The 23118-nt window shown below is 39.0% G+C and overlaps 1 protein-coding gene across 32 annotated transcripts in view; it reads left to right on the top strand.

The window, feature by feature from the left end:
• The window catches only part of EPB41L2 (erythrocyte membrane protein band 4.1 like 2), a 223396-nt gene that overhangs the window by 71580 nt on the left and 128698 nt on the right, over positions 1 to 23118 (top strand). For 4 of the 32 annotated variants that reach the window (XM_063724622.1, XM_024247821.3, XM_063724617.1 and 1 more), the window contains exon 1: positions 21059 to 21210. The gene's annotated coding sequence lies outside the window, so the exon portion shown is untranslated. 32 annotated transcript variants of the gene reach the window in all.

Raw genomic sequence — 23118 nt, 5'->3', positions numbered from 1 at the left:
CAAAATACTGTAGGATTAGATTTATGAGGATAAGCCAAGTAAAATGTGAATGCCCAGTAGTAAGAGCTTTCTACTGTATCAAACATGAATTAAACATGTTGAAAGCCTCAAATTTATTAAATAAGAATATGATTGGGAAAGGGTGAAGGCTCCGTAAACTGTAAAGCCCCTGTAAATGTCTCCTTGGTATACCACACTGATTGATTTTTTAAGCTACTTAGCCCGCATATGACTACCATTGTGTTTTGTGTGTGTGGAAGAGGACATAGCTGTGGGGGTACACGTTACTAACATGGTAGATGGGGGCAGTGGAAATCAGGGTAGAAAAGGAGTATGACAGCCGCAAAATTGACATTTTAAGTTCAGAACTACTGGTGTTTCCAAGTCATGGACTTGAACCAAGATTGTACTGTTTGGTAAGTGGCTCACGCCTGTAATGTTAGCACTTTGGGAGGCTGAAGCTGGCGGATCACGAGGTCACGAGATTGAGACCATCCTGGCTAACATGGTGAAACTCCGTCTCTACTAAAAATACAAAAAAACATCAGCCGGGCGTTGTGGCATGCGCCTGTACTCCCAGCTACTCGGGAGGCTGAGGCAGGAGAATCACTTGAACCCTGGAGGTGGAGATTGCAGTGAGCCAAAATCATGCCACTGCACTCCAGCCTGGGCGATAGAGTGAAACTCCGTCTCAAAAAAAAAAAAAAAAAATTACCTGTATAATTAATAAGGTTATAAGCACCTTTAGAACATTTAATTATATGTCTTCAGCATAGTATACCAACCATACTCATTTGTATTATTATGAGATCTTTGTCTAGACTTTTACAGACTCATCCTTCACTCTTGCACTAAACAAAGCACTTTATTTTTGCTGTTTAGGGCTATCTCTTTATTTTACAATCAAAGTTAATTCTGTTTGTCACAATTTGCTGCTTCATACCATCTCTCTTTTCCCATATTTTTATCTTTAAAATAGGTTTCTTGTACATAGACTAGAATTGATTCTTCCTTTTTAAACCAGCCTGACAATCTCTGCCTTTTGTGTCTTGAGACCATTTACATTTAATTATTGATATATTTGAGTACCATCTTGCTATATGTTATGTATTTCTCCCATCTAGTCTTCGTTTCGTTTTCTCTTTTACAGGCTTCCTCTAGATATGTTTTTCTCTGACTTCATTTTGTCTTTCCGCTATTGGCTTTTTTTTTTTTTTTTTTTTTTTTGAGACAGAGTCTTGCTTTGTTACCCAGGCCGGAGTGCAATGGTGTGATCTCGGCTCACTGCAACCTCTGCCTCCCGGGTTCCAGTGATTCTCTTGCCTCAGCCTCCTGAGTAGCTGGACCTACAGTCATGCACCACCACACTCAGCCAATTTTTGCTTTTTCAGTAGAGGCAGGGTTTCGCCATTTTAGCCAGGCTGGTCTTAAACTCCTGACCTCGGGTGATCCACCTACCTTGGCCTCCCAAAATGCAGGGATTACAGGTGTGAGCCACTGTACCCTGCCGATCCACTATTGTCTTTTATTAGTTATATGTCTTTATGTTGTTGTTACCCAGTCTAAATTGAACTCATTAACTTGCCTCCAAAAGAGCCTAGTCCTTCCTTGTTAACTATTTTAGTGAATGGCTTTACTGTCCCATTTCTAATTGTTCTTTCTTTAGCTTTCCCTTGCTCTCTTAATTCCCAAATGTCTTTGGCCATGTGTCTTACCATTCTACTAATTGAATATTTCTTGAATTTATCCACTTCGTTCCACTGACACTTTCCCTATTCAGATACTGTAACTTGCATAAAGATGAGCTCACTCAGGGCCTAGTTTTAATTTTGATAACCAAAGAAACACAGATCCCAACACTGACAAATAATTGACAAACCATTTAAGTTTTTAGTCTCTAGAGAAGCAAAAGAAAAGGTTTTGTTGTAACAGCAGAACTTAAGAAAAATTATCTTCATCAACTTACCTTTTTTGATTCTTCATCACAGTATAGAGCAGACCTCAAACGCTCTCCCTTAAACCGGTTTCTCTCCCACCAAATATCAACTCTCTCACAGTTCTTTTAGCAGCTATTCTTTTCTTTTTTCTACTCAGCCCATTCCATAATATATCAGTCAAGCTGTGTTCAAAATTGAGATTATAAAGGCATACTTCTCTTTGAGGGAGAGAGAGCAGGGGCTGTTGACTACCTATTTGTCAACTTTATATTTTATTTTAAACATTATACAGCCTTGTGGAGCTTGTAACCTGATAGGGGAGAAAGGCAAGTAGAGAGTCAATTGGGGAGAATAGAGGTTGTTCAGAAGAGTATGTATTAGGTGTGTGTACCTAAGGCAGTTATCACGTGTGTCCACAATTGTCTGGCACTTAATGGGCTATCAATAGTTATTTGCTGAATGAGTGAATGTTCAATGAATGATCTGATATTGGGCTTCCTGTCCTTCATTTTTATTTTGTTTGTTTGTTTTTGAGACAGAGTCTCACTTTATCTCCCAGGCTGGAGTGCAGTGGTGTGATCTTGGCACACTGCAACCTCTGCCTCCTGGGTTCAAGCAATTCTCCCACCTCAGCCTCCTGAGTAGCTGAGACTACAGGCATGCACCACCATGCCCAGCTTATTTTTGGATTTTTAGTAGAGATGGGGTTTCAGCATGTTGGCCAGGCTGGTCTTGAACTCCTGACCTCAGGTGATCCACCTGCCTCGGCCTCCCAAAGTTCTGGGATTACAGGCATGAGTCACCGTGCCCAGCCTCCTTTCCTTCATTCTTAGCACTTATCTTGCCTGTTGAGCTGATTTGTAGCTAGTGTTGTAGCAGGTAGATTAGTTTGCCACTGAGATTTCCCTCCAAATATTTTTTCATTAGACACATGGAGATGACTGTACCTTCTTAAAAAGGTAGACTTGGTCTGCCATGTTTAGTTCTTAGAGCACCTTGATGCTATTCTTGTTATGCAGACTTTTACATATTTCTAGCCCCTTCGGATGCCCTGCTGTAGTCTCCCCCGCCACCCCTCAGGAAAGCCTGGCTTTAAGGTGCTTTTTCTCTATTTTTGTATTACTGAAACTTTTCAGGAATAGTCACTTGTTTGGAAAAAAGTTTTAAGATTAATACCAGTAGCAAATGATAGGATCAGGGTTAATCTCTCATACCACTGGGGTGACCCCTAAGTTATCATCTTTACTCTGGATTTCTGTAATCTTCTCTAAGAACTTAGGTGTTACATCACTTCAAACTCAGTATGCCTGAAAGTTCCAGAATCTTGAGTCTTCTTGTCTTCTGGCCTTGAATCTTGGCATTATTTTTTAGTTATTCTTCTTTATCTGCTATTTAGACTTCAACTCCTATGGATTATTTTCTCTAAAATGTGTTTAATACCTATTCTTTATTTGTTATTTTGACTGGTACTTCCACCTGAGCCTATTTTTATTTATTTATTTTTGAGACAGGGTCTTGCTCTGTCACTCCAGCTGGAATGCAGTAGCCCAGTCAGGGCTCACTGCAGCTTCCACCTCCTGGGTGCAAGCAGCTTTTCCATCTCAGCCTCCTGAGTAGCTGGGACCACAGGCATGTACCACCAACACTCAGCTAATTTTTAATTTTTTTTGTAGAGATAGGGATCTCACCATGTTGCCCAGGCTGGTCTTGAACCCCTGGGCTCAAGCAGTCCTCCTGCTTAGGGCTCCCAGAGTATTGGGATTACAGGTGTGAGCCACTTCACCTAGCCCACCTGAGCCTATTTACCTTTCTGTCTGCATTCTCCCTGTTTCTACTGACTACCCTTCCCAATTTTAGCCTCCCAAATTTATCTTCTCAGAACAACATTCATTCATTCGTTCATTTATGAGACGGAGTCTTGCTCTGTTGCCCAGGCTGGAGTTCGTGGCACGATCTCGGCTTACTGCAGCCTCTGCCTCCCGGGTTCAAGTGATTCTCCCGCCTCAGCCTCCAGAGTAGCTGGGACTACAGATGCATGCCACCACACCCGGCTAATTTTTGTATTTTTAGTAGAGACAGGGTTTCACCATGTTGGGCAGACTAGTCTTGAACTCCAGCAATCAAGTGATCCACTTGTCTTGGCCTCCCAAAGGGCTGGGATTAAAGGCATGAGCCACCACGCCTGACCCTCAGAACAACATTTAGTGTTCATCCTGCTTGGCCACAGTAGGCCCAGGAGATTGGAACCCATGTATATACTGCTGGTGGGAATGTAAGTGCAGTCATGTTGGAAAGTAGTCTGGTGTGTCCTCAAAAACTTAACATAATCATTTGATCCAGCAGTTCTGCTCATAAGTATATGCCCAGCAGAAATGAAAACATATGACTACACAATAAATTATACACAGATGTTCATAGTGGCTATTCATACTAACCAAAAGGCAGACACAACCCAAATATCCATCAATTGATGAATGGATAAACACCCTCTGATATAGCCATAGAATTTAATATTATTGGGGCATACAAATGAAGGAAGTACTGATATGTTACAACATGTATGAACCTTGAAAACATAAGTGAAAGAAATCAGACACAAAAGGCCACATACAATCCATTTATGTAAAATGTCCAGGATCGGGAAATTTATAGAAACAGATAGTAGATTAGTGACTGCTGGGTGTATTGTGGTGTGACAGCTAGAGTATGAGATTTCTTTTTTCTTTAATGAGATCAAAATCATATAACAAAATTTATTATTTTACCCATTTTAAAATATATAGTTCAGTGGTTTTTATTACATTTGAAATGTTCAACCATTACTACTATCTCAGAACATCAGCCAGGTGTGGTGGCACGTGCCTGTAATCTCAGCTACTCGGGAGGCTGAGGCAGGAGAATTGCTTGAACCTGGGAGGCGGAGGTTGCAGTGAGCCAAGATCGTGCCACTGCACTCCAGCCTCCTGGACGACAGAGCAAGACTCCATCTCAAAAAAAAAAAAAAAAAAAAAAAAAAAAAGGAAAAAAAAAATCCTATGCCTCTTAAGTAGTCACTTCCCACTCTTCACTTTCCCTAGAACCTTCTGAATCTGCTACACCATTTTACATTCCTGCCAGCAATGGATAAGGATTCGAATTCTCCAAATCCTTGCCAACAGTTCTTTTTTTTTCTTTCTTCTTTTTAAAATATTGCTATCCTAGTGGGTTTGAAGTGGTATCCGAATGTGATTTTGATTTCCATTTTCTAATGACTAATGATGTTTAATATCTTTTCATGTTATGATTGGCCATTTGTATGTCTTCCTTGGAGAAATGTTACTCCTAGTTTATTGAGTATTTTTATTGTGAAAAGGATGCTGGCTTTTGTCAAATGCTTTTTCTGTGTCTATTGAGGTGATCATGTGGGTTCCCCTACTTGGTTTCTATTAATACGGTTTATTGGTTAATTTTCTTTTGTTACACTACTCTTGTATTTCTAGAATAAATCCCACTTGCCCACGATATACGATCCTTTAATATCCTGCTGGATTTGGTTTGCCAGTATTTTGCCAAGGATTTTTGCCCGTTATGTTTATAGGGATGTTGGTCTGTAGTTTACTTTTCTTGTGGTGGTTTTGTTTGGCTTTTGTATCAGGCCCCATGAATGGGTTAGGAAGGGTTTCTTTTCGGGGTGATAAATATGGTCTAAAGTTGTTTGTGGTGCTGGTTGTGCAACTCTGTGACTATACTCAAAACCATTTAATTGTACACCTAAAATGGGTGACTTGTATATCTCCAAGCTGCTACCAAAAAAGCAAAACAAAAGAAAAACATCTTCAAGGAGCTTCTCACCTACATTCTTTAGCCCAAATTTCTTTTTCTGTTCTTCAAAGCCCTGAGCAGTCTTTCCAGCTGTCATATTTCAGCATTACCTCTGATTTATCTTTGTATATAATTCTGATCCAGTGACAGTGGTCATTTCACTGCCTGGCTCACCGACTCCTACTCCCAATGACACAGGATTCTTTTCCTGGTCACTTTGCAAGCTGGGGACCTTCAGCTGGTGATGTCACATCTGGACCTCGCTTGGCCATTGCTACCTGCTGCAGGAGATGTCACGTTCACTTGGCCCTTCTAGGTCAAATCTAGCTTATGCACTGGTTCCCAAGTTCTTGTCCCATGCACTGGTTCCTGAGTTCTTGTTGTGCACCCAAGAAGAATGAGGTACACTGACAGTTGAAGAGTGAGCTAGGCAGGGAGTTTTACTGAGAGAGGAAAACAGCTTTCAGTGGAGAGGAGATGTGGGGTGGTCCTACTACTTGAAAGTGGGAAAGTCCACCCAAATGTGGCTGAGTCTGGGGCTTTTATGGGCTCAGAGTGGGGGAGGAGCAGGCCAAAGGTAGTATTGGAAAAGACAACATTAAATTGGTTAAAAAGCATTATTCAGAAAGAATCAGTCGGGAAAGGGTGGGCAAACAGGAACAGAAGATCTCACTCTGGGTTGTGTGTTTCATTCAGGACCAGCAGTCCTGGTCTTTCAGCATTCAGGCTGGTTTTTTTGGCTTGAAGGTGAGGGTTCACTGGGGACCTGCCTAGGCATTTGGCTGCCTCCTGTCACTATCACTAAGATCTTCAAGAGCATATTGTCCATTCTTCATCTTCACCCTGCCTTAGGGCTGTTCCCATCTCTCTTGAATGTTCTTGTCCCTTTTTCCTACCAATGGCAATTCATTCTCCCTTTCAGAGTTTTATTCATGTTTCTTCTATTTACCATTCTAGCCAATAGTAATCTCTTGGTCCCAAGCCCATAAGTCTGTTGATTATGTTGTTTCAGTTAAAAAATAGAAAGGATAAGTGTGATCTAGAATGTATGTATTTTCTTAAGGAGACAGTGGGACAGAATATTTGAAACTAGAGCTGTTCTGGGAAACCTGGTATATGTGTTGGTAGTCCTTTAGGCATCTTTTTAAAAATGCATTTATAGTTACCTCAAGTTTATAGAGATAGCTTTTCATTTGGACTTCTCTGATCTCCCCAAATACAGTCATGTGATACATAACAACATTTTGGTCAACAACAGACCACATATAGGATGGAGGTCCCATAAGATTCTAGTGGAGGTGAAGAATTCCTATTATCTGGTGACATCGTTCCCATGGTAATGTCATAGCACAATGCATTACTCACATGTTTGTGGTGACATTGGTGTTAACAAACCTACTGTACAGCCAATCATATAAAGATCTAGCACATACAGTTAGGTACAGTACATAATACTTGATAATGATAGATGATTATGTTACTGGTTTATATATTTACTACACTTTTTATCATTATTTTAGAGTATACTTCTTCTACTTACAAAAAACAAACTTTTGAAATAGCCTCAGACATGTCCTTCAGGAGGTATTTGAGAAGAAGGCATTGTTATCATGGCAGATGATAGCCCCATGTTATTGCCCCTGCAGACCTTCTAAAAGCACAAGATATGGAGGTGGAAGACAGTGATATTGATGATTCTGACCCTGTATGGGCCTGTGCTAGTATGTGTGTTTTTATCTTAGTTTTTAACAAAAAAGTTTAAAAATAGAAAAAAGCTTATAGAATAGGGATATAAAGAAAGAATATTTTTGTACAGCTGTACAATGTTTGCATTTTAAGCTAAGTGTTACAAGAGTAAAAAAGCTTTAAAAAAATGCGTTTATAAAGTAAAAAGACAGTAAGCTAAGGTTAATTCATTGAATAAAAATATTTAAAAAATTTATGTGGCCTAAGTGTACAGTGTTTATAAAGTCTGTAGTCAGGCTAGGCATGGTATCCCATGCCGGTAATCTCAGCACTTGGAGAGGCCTAGGCAGGAGGATTGCTTGAGCCCGGGAGCTTGAGACCAGCCTGCACAACATGGCGCAATCCCATCTCTACAAAAAATAAAAAAAATCAGCAGGGCAGGTGGTGTCTGCCTGTAGTCCCAGCTACTTGGGAGGCTGAGGTGGGAGGATCACTGGAGTCTGGGAGGTTGAGGCTGCAGTGAGCCATGATCACACCACTGCACTGCAGCCTGGGTGAACTTTCAGGTGAACTCAAGACTCTGTCTCAAAAAAGAAAAAAAAGAAGTCCATAGTAGTGTACAAGTCTATAGTAACATGCCGTAAAAGTTTGTAGCCTAGAAGTAATAGACTATGCCATCTAGCCTAGATGTGTAGTAGGCTATACCATGTACGTTGTAAGTACACTCTGTGATGCTGGCACAAGGATGAAATCACCTTAAGGATACATTTCTCAAAAACATGATCCTCATTGACACATTACTGTAGTTCTTGGTGTTCTGAAGAAAGGCATATACTGATATATCTAGCCAGTAACATTAAATGCCAGGCAAGCCTCTGTTGATACGTACATATGTGTTCGGAAGGTAGAAACATCTGCGACTTTCATTTGCAGTTCCTGGTTTCTCTTATGAAATCTTTTTGAGAACTTTATGGTACTAGAGTGGAAACAGTTGAATAAAGTCCTGATGATTATAGTAAAGTCCGCGGGCAAATGTGAGACACCAGAAGGTGAGGCTGTTTACCTAAAGGCTGCTTTTTGTAGTTCAGGCTATGTAAGCATCATGGTGTGATGTCAAGAATGTATCTCACATAAACTAGAATTGGATTTACACATGGTTGTTAGGCGGTTGAGCCAGAATCCAAATTCAGGTTTGTCTAACTCCAGGACTGTTGATTAACCACTGCATGATTTTTGCATTATATCCTTATTAAGGGAAGTTATTTAATTTCTCTAAGCCTCATTTTCTTTGACTACAAAAGGAACTTGATAATATGTGCCTTACAGAGATGTTTTGAAGCATAAATATGTTTGTAAAGCATTTAGCAGAAAGCTTTCTCACCAGGTAGATAGGTCTTTTATTAGTAGTAAAATATTTTCTTCAAAACAATGACTTCAACAAAAAATCGTTTTTGAAAGAAAGTCTGAAACTTCTGCAGAGAACGTTGCATAATTCTTGCAATATTGAGTTCTTTACATTTTGACACAAAGTTTTCATGTTCGGTTTCTCTAGAATTTAGATAATGTTCCAAGTAAGTCATTTGTTGGTCATTACTTTATTTCCCCCTATTGTATATTTATTTTTCTGAATGAATTGCTGTCAAAAAGGTAACAGAATTATACCCTGTCTGTCATTAACTTCCCTTCCAAAGAATTGGAGAATATCTGACACTTGTGGTTAACTGCAGCTGTTATATATTTAAGCCTTAGGTTTTGAAGTTTATAGAATGAGGTTTAGAAAGGCTGATTTGTTGTTGTTGTTGTTAGAAGCCATAATAGAAATAAACTAGAGAAGTGGTTATTGGTTTTCATCTTGGCTGCAGAAGAAGTATTTGTTGGTGTTGCTATAGAAACATAGTCAAAACTACAGTATTGAAAGCATCACAGAATAAAACATTGATTTGGTTACCTAAATTGTGTTTCTTGTTTCGGAGTTATTCCTAATTGACTTAAAAATGCCTTTTTTTTTTTTTTATTCTTAGCTGTCATAAATATCCAGATATAAGTTTAAATGAAATAAAGCTCAAAATAAATCAGTGTTCTGAATATGAATGCTAATCATCTAAACTTTTAAAATCACTATTATTCCTTAGTAGTTTGAAAAAATAATTCTGTTATAATAAATTCAAATTTCCTGCTGGTGATGGTGATAAATAGTAATTTTAAAAATGTATATATCTTTATATATTTTAGCATAATTTTGGTTTAGTTGGGGATTTTGCGTAATGAAAACCACATATACTTTTTTTTCCAAATTTTATTTATATTTTTATTTTAGAAATTTAAGTGAACATGCTATTTTAGCTTTTTAATAAAGCTACAATTTGGATCAGTAGAAGACAGTTCCACTAAACAGTTTGTAGGGGAAAATAGCTCTGCTTCTGGCTTTTATAGACTCTCTTGCTCAGGAAGAACTGCTATTGAATCATTTACAACTTCAGTGGAAGATGTCTTGCAGCTGTGCCTTTTTGGTTTTGTTCCAGAGATAGTATTTGTGTGCACTGTCAGAATGTCTTAAAGGCCCACCCTGGAAAGGATTCAACCCTATAAAAGGAGTTTTGTTTTATAACCTTTCACATATTCTTATGGAGTTCTGGTGGTGATGGTGGTCTTCATTATCTTGTCTTTTAAACTGGCATTTTATTGAGACACAGGCTTCACAGTTTGAGAATAGGAGCTACAGTTGTAGGTATTGTATCTAATAAAATAAATTTAGTCAAGCCCTTGGCACACACTATGATGAAAACAAAATACCCCTCCCCATACTTTGCAATTTCAGCGAATTATTTTTAACAACTTTTCTGTCTCAATCCTAGACTTTGTACAGAGGAGATTGGCACTCATTTGATTATTGGCACTCATTTGATTATTCTCCTGAGTAACTTATTTAATAGATATTGATTTACAAATCAAGTTACTATGTAAGAAGAGTTTAAAACACCAATGACTTCTCATATTGAAAATTGTTTGGCCTAACTGTTTTAAGCCATATGTTTACATAAATGCTAGGAGAATTATCATTGAATATATTCTGGGTTGTTGACCATATTTTCTCCAAAATTTCCCCCTTTCTCCTTAGTTTTTTTCCTTTACATTGTTAAAATTACAGCAAATTTATTTTAAAGATTTTAATTGGTTTTTATTTGCCATTCAAGACTGGAGCAACACCTCATTGTATAAAATAGAACGAATGTCCGATAAGCTGAACAGAGGAAGTTGCTTTTATAGACAGAAAAGAGCTGAGGGAAGCAGAAACAGAGAACAAAAGTATGTTGGTTGTTTCAAAGTGACTTTTCTTATAGTGTTAAAACAGAGGGGACTTCCTTATCATGCCTACCCCTTTGGATTGGTTGTTGTGAATTTCTTTCTTCCTTTTTAAACAACTGCCCCGTTTCAGAGTTGAGTTTGATTACCTGGCTCCATTCTGGTGTGGTATGGTCTGTTGGAGCCTAGTGCAGGAGGCTAGTCCAAAACAATGGCCTCCTATAAATTTTATTTAACAAAATGCTGCAAAGTTGTTAGATCCACCCCACCCCTCCCCCTCCCCCAATCTTTCTAGCTTCCTTAAACCCCTTCCTCTCCCAGCCGATGTCTATTTCCCATTACTGTTCTCTTTGGCCTGTGGGGTCAGGATGTTCCTCCTGCTATTGAAGGTTAAACTCTTCTCTGTGGTTTTGATCCTTTTCCTCCATCTTTTTTTGAACTACATGCCATTCATTTTCCTTTCTTTCTACTTTGTGTGTTGAACCTCTCATCTCTATCTCTCCCACCGAAAGACTGCACCAAACAAAAACAGCCTAAACATACATCTCCCCTCAATCCTAGACTTTTTGTAGTTATTACTTGCCTTTTCTTCATTGCTAAACTTCAGATATTAATTTACACTTACCTCTTTCCCTCCCCTCTTCTAATATTTTATCTGTAGCCATTAGCTTTTTCTTCTCCTAGCCACTGAACTTGCTCTTTGAGGTTAGCAGCCATCTTATGACTCTTTTAACCCTTATTGTTCCCTGAAGCAATCTGCCCTTGCCCCTGTTGGCCATGCCTCCCTGTAAGACTCTTCTTTCTTGTCAGTACTTTCTTGTTTTCCTTTTTCTTGATGCTGATCCTTCTTAGCCTCCTTGATAGCTTCTTTGGTCTCTCTGCCTGGGGATTTTTGATGAGCATTTATCCTACTGCTTGTTTTCTCTACAGTTTCATCTACCTCTGATACCACTGATTGGCTGAGCAATTCCACATCTTAGTCTGGAAACCAGGCTCTGTCATTCAGACACATACCTTCAACCATCTTTGGATTTCCACCTGGATGTCACACATTTTCAGCCCAGATGTATTCAAAGTGGAAGCTTTTGCTTCCTTCCTTTCTGTTTCTTACTTTGTTTGGAAGTCTCTTTCTAACTTCATGGTACCACTATCTAACCTTTGACTCACAGGAACTTGGGAGATTTGTTTTTCGTTACTCCCACAATCCAATTAATTATCAAGTCCCATTCATTTTATCCATTAAATACTTATTGACGCCATCTCTTCATTTGCATTCTTATTGCTTCTGTCTTAGTCTCCTGGATCCCTGGAGCATCATCTTAACCAGTTTCCTTTTTTTTTTTTGACAGAGTCTCGCTTCATCACCCAGGCTGGAGTACAGTGGCACAATCTTGGCTCACTGTAGCCTTCACCTCCTGGGTTCAAGCAGTTCTCATGTCTCAGCCTCCCAAGTAGCTGGGATTACAGGCGTGTGCCTCTTTTTTTGTATTTTTAGGCTAATTTTTGTATTTTTAGGAGAGACGGGGTTTCGCTATGTTGGCCAGGCTGGTCTCAAACTTCTGACCTCAAGTGGCCCACCTCAGCCTCCCAAAGTGCTGGGGTGACAGGCGTGAACCACCACACCCGGCCAGTCAGTTTCCTTTCATTGTGTCAGTTGATCTCACGTGGCTGCCAAAGTCTTCTTCCAGAAATACAAAGTTAATAGCATTTTCTTATTGCCTGCAGAATAGAGTAAAAACATCTGAGCTTAGCATATTGATCATGCATTATTTGGGTGTTGCTTCCCTTGTCCTGTCTCCTCCACTCCCCACCCAGTGTTCCAGGCACTTGAAGTTCTCAGTGTTCTCTACAATGCATTTATCTTTCATGATTCTGTGTCCTTCACTTACTGTTCCCACGGTGAGGAGTGTGCTTCTACCCACTTACAATAAGCCCAGTAAGCTCCTTCTTATCCTTCAAGGTCAGGTCAAGTGTCACCTCGGGAAGCATTCTTCCTTCATCAAGTCTGTTAACTGGTAAGTTGTTTATGCTTCCATTATAGCTCTTATTCTCTTTGTAGTTAGCTATTTAAATGCCCTGCTCTCACACTGCTGGAGCCACATTTTACACAGGTCTGTATCCTCAGCAGCTATCAGCAAGCACAAAGCAATTCCTCATGGAATGAATGGATCTTTACAAAACCCAAAAGTACAGTATTAAAATCAAGATTTCATGGGGAGAGGTAATGGTGAGTATAATGGCTTGGTATTAGATATTTTTTGTTTATTGTTTTGAGTAGGTGTGGTTGTGGATTGAGAACATCTTGGCACTTGTGGTTAGGATTTTCTAATTCAAGTTTAGAGTTAGGTTTTGAAAGTGAAGCTACAGAGCTGTAGTCTCAAATTATGGAGAGCTAATAAAGTTATGAAAGATTGGAAGTACACTGGGTTCTCAACAAGTGGCCACACCATTGCAGATCATATATCAGGCAGAAGGAGGATAGTGAGACAGGTGAAGTGAGGAGAGGGCCCCAGATTGGGGCTGTACCTCCCCAGCACACTCTGGGTTTGTAGCTATGCATTGCTTATTACATACACCTTAACGTTTCCCCAGCTTGCCCTGGTAGGAGCAGAATTCAACTTTTTACGACATGTTTTTTGATAAAAGCTTTGTGTTTACATGTTTGATGTTTATATGGTTCTAGCAGAGCCTCTTGGAATGGTGGTGGCTGTCTTAAAGTAAAGGAGAGAAAATAAAGAAGGGAAATTATAGGGGGTGGGTTAGGTAGGGATATAATTTTCCTTCTACAAGTTGAGAAAGAAATAGATACATTGGATTGGTAGGAAATTATTATACACTAATGTTTGCTTTTTAAAAATAAAGTTAAACCATAATGATACCTTCCACCACTTTTAGGGGAAAAGGCGTAGATGAATCTTTTGACCATGGAAGTTCTGTGTTTAACAGTAAATTGCATTCATTTAGTGTTTTGCACTTTACCAGTAGCTATTATGATTCTTTTTTGATTTTTAAAACAATCCCATTATATAGGTAGGTTAGCAGCTGCTACTTTTATTTTATACGTGTAGCTAACTGGCAACATGGGAATATATCTAAAGCTGTTTGAGTATGTTTGATGTTCCTTAAGGTTAAGAAGAGTAGATAATTTCTTGACAATTGCCCTTTTATTTTTGGAGACTTACAATTTTGGGGGAGGAGGAAGGTTATGGCATTTTTCATGGGTACAGAAGTTGGAGCAGAGCTGGGGAGCATTGTAGGTCTCTTGGATTCCTAGTCTTAGGGCTGTTTTGTTTCTTCTGGCCCTTGGACAACAATGAAGCGTCTCTATTCTTTTTTTCTTTTTTCTCTCCTTAACAGTGTGTCTCCCCTTCTCATCCAGGCAGGACAGTTTGCTACAGGAAAAGGCATTGGGATTATTAGTAAGAATCTGACATCTAGCCCGGTGAGATCTTGCTACTGATTTGCTATGTAAATAATCTAACTGCTGGGCCTTAGATTTCTCATCTAATTAAAGGCAAGAGGTAGAGGTACATGAACATTGAGATCCTTTTTAGCTCTGAACTACTTTGATTCTTTACAAATTCCATTTTGCTCAGTCATATGTAGAGTATTATACAACTGCTAGCAAGATTGTTGTTTCTGCTTTGTATGTAGTGGATTTGTGGTAGGTGCTTTTATTTCTTTCATCCCTAAGGCAAGGTGGGTGTCATTATGACCTAGTGGTAGCATCTGCTCATTCAAAGTGTGAGAGAATGATCCTATAATTGTAAGCTTTATAAAGCTTTCTTTGACCACCCAAAGGAGGTGACCATTTCCTTTGTGCCCTTCTTGTACCTCTCTTACAGCCCTTATCACATATGGTGTAATGATTTGTTTATGTGTCTGACTTCCCTGCTAGACTGTAAATGTCCAGTAGACTCTTGTGGGCAAGAACTTTCCCTAGGTCCTTAGGGCCTAGACCAGTGTCTGGTGTAAAGCAGGAATTCAGCACATATTTCTTAGACATAAAGTAGAATGAAAAAATACAGTTTAATGTACCTGCTGGATTACTATACTGGTCTGATTGTGTAATTTAAAAAGTGATGCTTTTGACTTTTGTAGTTAATTAAAAGCAAACAAGAAGGATTTGTTAAGAGTTTTATCCTAATACTTTTTAGATGTTTCTTTGGTTCAAAACAATTACTTTTTGATTAGAGATTCTCAGCCACCCCTCTTTTATTCTTTTGTCCATTTTCCTCCTTCTGTACCTGCTCCCACTTTCTCTCTATACCCCTTGTAAAAATCTGGGGTCATGCAGTGTCTTTCTTTCCTAGAGTCCCATAAATCTACAGTACTTTTCAACATTACATCTTAAAAATGTAATTGTTTTTAATGTAATCGAACATATGAGTCTAACATTGCTAAGATGTCTGGTAGGGAAGAAACATTGCAGGTGACTCATTTGCAGTTGTATACATTATTCTGGTTTAGAGCCTGAGAGAAGTTAAACTGTGGTGTGTGGTCAAAGAAGAACTTGCACATTAGAGCCAAGGTGCTAGTGAAAAAAATTAGTTTTTCTGCGGACATCAGATATGTCAGTATGAATGATCCTATGAAATGTGGACCATTTTTAAAAATGTTAAAAAAATTTTATAGACCGACTGGGAAGTTCATCCATATTGAAGAGTCATGAAACTCCTGTCCATGTTTGTTCAGGAAGTAATCTTGCATGACGATTGGTAGATGGGAAGATTGGATTCCCTGTACAATCAGAATAAAAAAGGAGTTTTTTTTTTTTTTTGAGACAGAGTCTTGCTCTGTCGCCCAGGCTGGAGTGCAATGGCGCAATCTTGGCTCACTGCAACCTCCGCCTCCCAGACTCAAGTGATTCTCCTGCCTCAGAGTCCTGAGTAGCTGGGATTACAGGCACATGCCACCGCGCCCAGCTAATTTTTTTTTTTATATTTTTAGTAGAGACGGGGTTTTACCATGTTGGCCAGGATGGTCTTGAACTCCTGACCTCAGGTGATCCACCCACCTTGGCCTCCCGAAGTGCTGGGATTACAGGCGTGAGCCACCACGCCCGGCCAGAGGTTTTTCAAAAAATTTCTTCTGAGTACTTTTTAGGTTATTTTAGTTTTTTTCCAGAAAATTGTGTTGTCTGGTTCTTTTCTTAGTAGGATAGATGATAATCACTTTACAGATGGGGGCTAGATGAGCAGAAGTGAGATGACCAAAAGGAATTCTTCTTCCTCATTGTCTTTTCTGTGATATTGATAACTGTACTTTCTGCCTAGAGTTTGTGTCTCTTAAGGTTTTCGAGCCATGAGTGACTCATCAGATTATTGGGTTCTCTATATCTTACTCATTCTTTGTCCTCATAAAATAGGAGGTAGGATGATTTTTAAAAGTCAAATTATGATACTGGGTTTAAGATAAAATTCTATGTCTACATAAACTGACATACACAAATGTAGGGAAAGTGTTCCCCTCCTAACCTTAACCAACTTCCTTGAGTATTTTAAAATTAACTTTTGGAGAATAAACCTAATTTCCTGTTTCAATGAAATAATGAGACATTGTCGAAACATGACCTTTTTTGGTCTTCTCAAAATACATGTAATAGATATAAATTCATATAATAACAATTTTTGAATATTAAGATATTTGTAGATGTTTCCTATATATTTTGTGTACTCAAATGTATTTAAATCATATTGGAAATAAGTAAATGACACTGGACCTGGTTTGTATACTTCTCTGCTAATAACCCATCAAGTAACCTCATATGTTAGTTCACCTCTCTGGGTTCACTTGACTTACCTGGAAAACAAGAGTGTTAAAACGGCTGCCTTGCCAGCCTGGCCAATATGGTGAAACCCCGTCTCTACTAAAAATAACAAAAATTAGCCAGGTGTGGTGGGGGGCACTTGTAGTCCCAGCTACTCTGGAGGCTGAGGCAGGAGAATCGCTTGAACTCGGGAGCCTGAGGCAGAAGAATCACTTGAACCTGGGAGGCAGAGGTTGTAGTGAACTGAGATTGCGCCACTGTACTCCAGCCTGGGAGTCAGAGCAAGACTCTGTCTCAAAAAAAAAAAAAAAAAAAAAAAAAAAGAGGCTGCCTTGGTGGAAAAGTCTATTGGCTTTGAAGGCAGACCAAATTAATGTGAATTCTGGCTCTACCACTCATAAATGGGTATATGAGTTTGAGATTGAATTTCTTCTAGATTCTAATAGTCTTAATTTTTAAATTCACTCTATTAATAGTTCTCTTTCAAAATCATAGTGCCACAAAACTCATCCTCTCTGAATTCTCCCAAACTTTTTTTGAACAATGAGATTCACAGGTCTCCTGAGTAGGATCTTTTGAGGCCAGGGAGGAGCTGAGCAGTAGCATTGGGTTCCATAGCTAAGAAGTAGGCATCTTAGCTCATGCTGCCATAACAAAATGCCGTAGACTGGGTGGCTTACACAACAGGTACTTATTTCTCACAGTTACTCTAAGTTGGAGGATTTCTGGTAAGGGCTCTTCTTTGCTTACTGACAACTGCCTTCTACTGTGCCCTTCATGGTAGAGAGAGAATGAGAGACTACACAAGTTCTCTGGTGCTTCTTTTTATGAGTATACTAATTTCATCATGAGGGCCCCACCCTCATGACCTTATCTAAACTTATCTTCCAAAGCTCCTACCTCCATCACATTGTGGGTTAGATTCAACATAGGAATTTTAGGGTGATGCAATTCAGTTCATAGCAGTAGGAGAGTAAGAGAGTAAGAGAAGAGAGCAGGAGACGCATGGGTTTTAAGAAATGCCTAGGATGCACCAGAAGATCTACTACTGTTGAATTCATAGGGCCCAGTGCTGCTATAGGTTAGAAGTTTTCACATTTCTGGATTACATGGAGTTATGAATTTCAGAAAAAAGGTTGAAAGTGTGAACCCTGAATACCTGACGACATGTGCCCATGGTGGTCAGAGCACAGTTTGGTTTTACACATTTTAGGGAGACAGGAGACATCAATCAACATATGTAAGATGAGCACTGGTTTGCTCTAGAAAGGCGGGACAACTCGAAGTGGGGAGGGGGCTTCCTAGTCACAGGTAGATAAGAGACAAATGGTTGCATTCTTTTGAGTTTCTGATTAGCCTCTCCAAAGGAGGCAATCGGATATGCATTTATCTCAGTGAGCAGAGGGCTGGCTTTGAATAGAAAGGAGGGAGACAGGTTTGCCCTAAGCAGTTCCTAGCTTGACTTTTCCCTTTAGCTTAGTGATTTGGGGGCCTCAAGGTTTATTTTCCTTTCACAAAGGCAATATTTTTCCAAGTTAAGTATATTGTAACAAATTTACAGTTATGCCAGCAGTATTTATTTAAAAACACATTTAACATAAAAAGGTGGGAAGAACTTAATCTGCATAAGGGATTATGCTCTGAATTGAATAAAATTGGCTCTATTAAAAAACTCACCAAGTTGTCCCTTTGTGAACCAATGAAAACTTTATGATGGGTAGTAAAATTTACTTCCGCTATGTAGAATGACTTTAAAAAAAAAAAAAGTTTTGTGTCTGCCCATTTTGACAAAGATGAATCTCTTCAGAGGTGCCACGGAAACTTACCAAAATAAAATTTAAAAAAAAGTGAAAAAGTGAAGACTTTCATCAAGTCTTCCCATTAAGCAAACCTTACTTTTAAAAATTTTTTTTTTTTTTTTGAGATGGAGCCGCTCAGGCTGGAGTGCAGTGGCGCGATCTCGGCTCACTGCAACCTCCGCCTCCCGGGTTCAAGCGATTCTTCTGCCTCAGACTCCCGAGTAGCTGGGATTACAGGCGTGCGCCACCACATTCGGCTTTTTTTTTTTTTTGTATCTTTAGTAGAGATGGGGTTTCACCATGGTGGCCAGGCTGGTTTCGAACCCCTGACCTCGTGATCCACCCACCTTGGCCTCACAAAGTGCTGGGATTACATTACAGGCGTGAGCCACCACGCCTGGCTGCAAACCTTACTTTTTCTGCTAATTGGTACTGGTGACATCTTGTTTATCTATTAATAAATATCTAAAGCATTTTCTTTGTGATTTACAAGAGACCCATTAAAGACTTTGCTGTAGGTGAATGTGAACAGATAATTACTACTGCTTTGTAGGAGAGTAACACAGTAGCTGGGTAAAGTTGTAAAAATGCACAGGTGCACTTATAGTCTATCTCAGTCCTGAATTGTCAATGCAAATATGTGTGTTGGGAAAAAAAAACCCAGAATTTAAATTGTGGAAATATAAAGGGGGGTTGGTACTGTAGAGTTAAGGAACATTAGTTATTTCTCAGATTGTGCTGACCTGAATCTTAGAATTGACACATTTTCTTTTAGTGACTTTACATTTATGTCGCTTCCATATTTCTTTAGAGTCATATGATAGGTGGATGTAGTATTATCTTATTTTTAGTCATTTCTCTTTTTTTTTTTTTTTTTTTTTTTTGAGACGGAGTCTCATTCTGCTGCCCAGGTTGGAGTGCAATGGCGCAATCTTGGCTCACTGCAACCTCGGCCTCCTGAGTTCAAGCAATTCTCCTGCCTCAGCCTCCTGAGTAGCTGGGACCACAGGCACGCGCTATGACACCTGGCCAATTTTTGTAGTTTTAGTAGAGGTGGGGTTTTGCCATGTTGGCCAGGCTGGTCTAGAACTCCTGATCTCAAGTGATTTGTCCACCTTGGCCTCGCAAAATTTTGGTGTTACAGGCGTAAGCCACTGCGCCTGGCCATTTTTAGTCATTTCTCAGTTAAGGATTGAAATATGAAACAAGGATTTAACAGCTTTATAACTATATCATGGTACGTATACTATCTAGGTTAAAATGCATCTCCATTTTTATGTACAGGGTGAATGAATAGACATTCTTGTATAAATGAGTCGAATATTTTATTTTTTAATGTTGAAATATGGGCGATGTATTTGCAGTTTTTCTATATCTGAAAGTTTGTCTATAGTAATTTATAGATAAAAATGAGTAGACTGTACAGTAGGCCTCCTCTTTTTCATAGTTTTGCTTTCTGCAGTTCAGTTACCTGCAGTCATCTGTGGTCTGAAAATATTACATGGAAAATTCCAGAAACAAGCGATTCATAAGTTTTCAGTTGCAAACCATTTTTAGTAGCATGATGAAATATCACACTCTCTGCTCCATCCTGTGCAGGACGTGAATTATCCATTTGCCCAGTGGCTCCATGTTGTAGAAGCAGCCACTTGTCAGTTACTTAGTAGCTGGCTTGGTGATCAGATTGACTATCGTGATATCACAGTGCTTGTGTTCAAATCACCCTTATTCTACTTAATAAAATCACAAGAATAGTAACGGTGGCCATTTGAATATGTCAAAGAGAAGCCATCAGGTGCTTCCATTAAGCGAAAAAGGGAAAGTTCTTAAGGAAAAGGAAAAAAATCGCATGCTGAGGTCGCTAAGAGCTATGATAAGAACCTAATCTTCAACCTGTGAAATTGTGAAAAAAGGAAAATAAATTTGTGCTAGTTTGGCTGTCGCACCTCAAACTGCAAAAGTTATGGCCACAGTGCATAAGTGCTTAGTTAGGATGTAAGAGGGTGGCCGGACGCTGTGGCTCACGCCTGTAATCCCAACATTTTGGGAGGCCAAGGCAGAATGATCACTTGAGTCCTGGAGTTCGAGATCAGCCTGGTCTGTAACATAGTGAGACTCTATCTCTACAAAAACATAAAAAAATTAGCTGGGCGTGACAGTGCATGCCTGTGGTCCCAGCTACTTGAGGGGCTGGGGTGGGAGGATTGTTTGAGCCCGGGAGGTTGAGACTGCAGTGAGCCATGAGTGTGCCACTGCACTCCAGCCTGGGTGACAGGGTGAGACCCTGTCTCTAAAAATAAGTAAGAACATTTAAAAAGTACAAGGCATTAAATCTGTGGGTGGAAGGCATGAACAGAAGAAACACGTCCAGTTGATGAGTTGGGTTTGGTACTCTCAATGGTTTCAGGCATCTACTGGGCTTCTTTCCCCGAGGATAAGGGGGACTACTTTATGTTGTGTACATATACTTTTGGTGTCTATTCTGGGATGAATTAAAATGACAAAAATAAAAACAAAGTTGCAGGATGGAGACCCAAAGCAAAGCAAAAATCATAACCAGAAAAACTAAATGAGAAAAAAATCTTAGGATAGAAGAATTTTATAAAAATTATAGAATTATAGTTGTGTCATTAAAACTAGTTTCTATGCTGAAGGGTTCTTCATTTAGTGGGTAAAACAGGCAGCAGGAAGCTGACTTTTTTCTTTGACCCATGTGCATTTTCTAGCTGAGGAATGAAGTGACTTGGAACCAAACTGGGCTTTTCTACTGAGCATGTCCCTCTCCAGCAAGGTCTGGCTTGGGTGGAGCCAGTCTTGCTCGTTAAGCTTTTGGACGCTGGATTTCCATCAGCTTTCCACAGTTTTCCAATGACAGGAAATAGCAGACAGCGGGCTTGATGTGCTTGAAAGCTGCGTATGTATTTCAAGGGGGGAGATTATTAGGACGTTTTTGTTGCAGTGGTTGGGTTTTGTGATACATGCTTGTTTGTTTCTGCTTGTGGAGGAAGTTTGCTATTGAAAGTGTGACTAGTCAGGGGACTGAAATTAGGAAAATACTAATGTACAGAGTAGATGGAATCTGGGTACGTACACTGTTTCGCAAGGGAATATGTTGTGATATTTGGACTAAGCCCTGTGAAAAATACATTTTTCCACTGGGCCAAGTTTAGTTTTAGATGACTTGTTTGCATTTTTCTAGGCAAATGTTGACTTTTGTCAGGCTATCTTTAACATGATAGCTTTTTCAGGTTTGACCTATGGGAATAATGAAGCTAGTTGGTTTCTTTTATATGCTTGTCTGGTTGTTTCACAATTTTTTCAGTGGTATGACATAATACTGTACAAAATTAGTATGATATTATTTCTGGAAGCACAGTGAGGACTATTAAGGTTAATAGTGTGCAGTTATTTTCTTTTTAGCATCTTAAAGAGTTATAACTTTCAATTTGCTTATAAAGTGCTTCATTTTCACCCTAACTTGTTTGATTAAAAGAAGTTGTATTGTAGCTATCAGAGATTTGAGTTCACAGTTTTTAGCATCTGTAGATTATTAGCCATTAACAGTTACCAAAGTCTGGTTATTGGTTTGATATTGTTACACCCTAACTAAATACTGATAGAATAAGAATAGGTATCAACATCTTCTTTTATTACTGAATATTTAATTGGTTGTCACATTGAATAAATGTGAAAATGCATATTGTCCAGATTCTGACATCCAGACTTGGGAAAAAATCTTCTTGCGTTTTCTTTATATAATCTAACAGTCTAGCAGTCTTCAAAAAGATCCTTGCTTCATTGCGACTTCCTGACAAAATTAAAAACAGGGCCACTGTAATTAGCAGATGACCTCTGCGATTCCTTTTTTATTGTTGACACCGTTAGGGATGCTCTATATCACTGAAGTATTTATGGTATTTTGAGGGGGGTACATGTGTACTTGGGAAGTTTTAAGTTTTCCTTTTTTTTTTTTGTCACAAGGAAGAATTGTCTCTTCAAATTATTTGTAACGTGGGTGTGGGTGCCGAATAAATGATAACTGTTGAGGTGATGCTGATGACCTGGACAGCCAATCATCCCCCACATCTGATTTGTAGTGTTCCTGTACGGATGATATAATATATTGATGATCTATAGTTTAGTATCATAGCAGGATCACAAGGAAAGTTACATTGGAAAGGTAAATTTTAAACTTTGACGCTGGTTTTGCTTGCATTTTTTGGTGGACTCCAGACGTTGAATGCCTGACATATTCTCCAGCATGATTCTCTACCAAATCACTTTTGCAAATGTTGAACTTCAAGAATTTTACCTCTAAGAAAACAAATACATTTCACTGAAGTAAAAACTTATTCTAGCCACCACCACCTAAAAATAGTTATTTGAAGTTCTTGCTAAGTAGTTCTGAACTAAATGAATCCTCAGAGTAGAAATACTTAACTTAAAAAAAAAAAAAAGGTTTTATAGCACTCCAAATGGAATGTCTGTAATTCCATTGTAGTTACAGCTTTTCCCGCCGAGGGAAAGTTGCTCTTATCAAGCCAGGCTTGGAGGGTCCATAATTTGGATACTCTCTCGCACGTTCTGCTGATCAGCCAGTGGACTGGGGCCAACATTTGGATATGCTTGCTTAAGCTAGAAGTGTCATTCAGTTTATAGTCTTAATTTTGAGAATATATGCTATGTATTGGTAGAACTCTTTAGTAGTGCTATAATTACTTAAAATGGCAGAAGAACTAATGGCCAAAATTTAAAAAGTGAATTATGTTTTTTATGAGGTTTAGGTATTTATGCCTGTTGACTACAGCATTCCAAAGCTTAT

Source organism: Pongo abelii, chromosome 5 (assembly GCF_028885655.2).
Source record: "Pongo abelii isolate AG06213 chromosome 5, NHGRI_mPonAbe1-v2.0_pri, whole genome shotgun sequence".
NCBI lineage: Eukaryota > Metazoa > Chordata > Mammalia > Primates > Hominidae > Pongo > Pongo abelii.
Note: the sequence above shows the minus strand (reverse complement) of the source record. Positions and strands in the feature narration are given on the sequence as shown.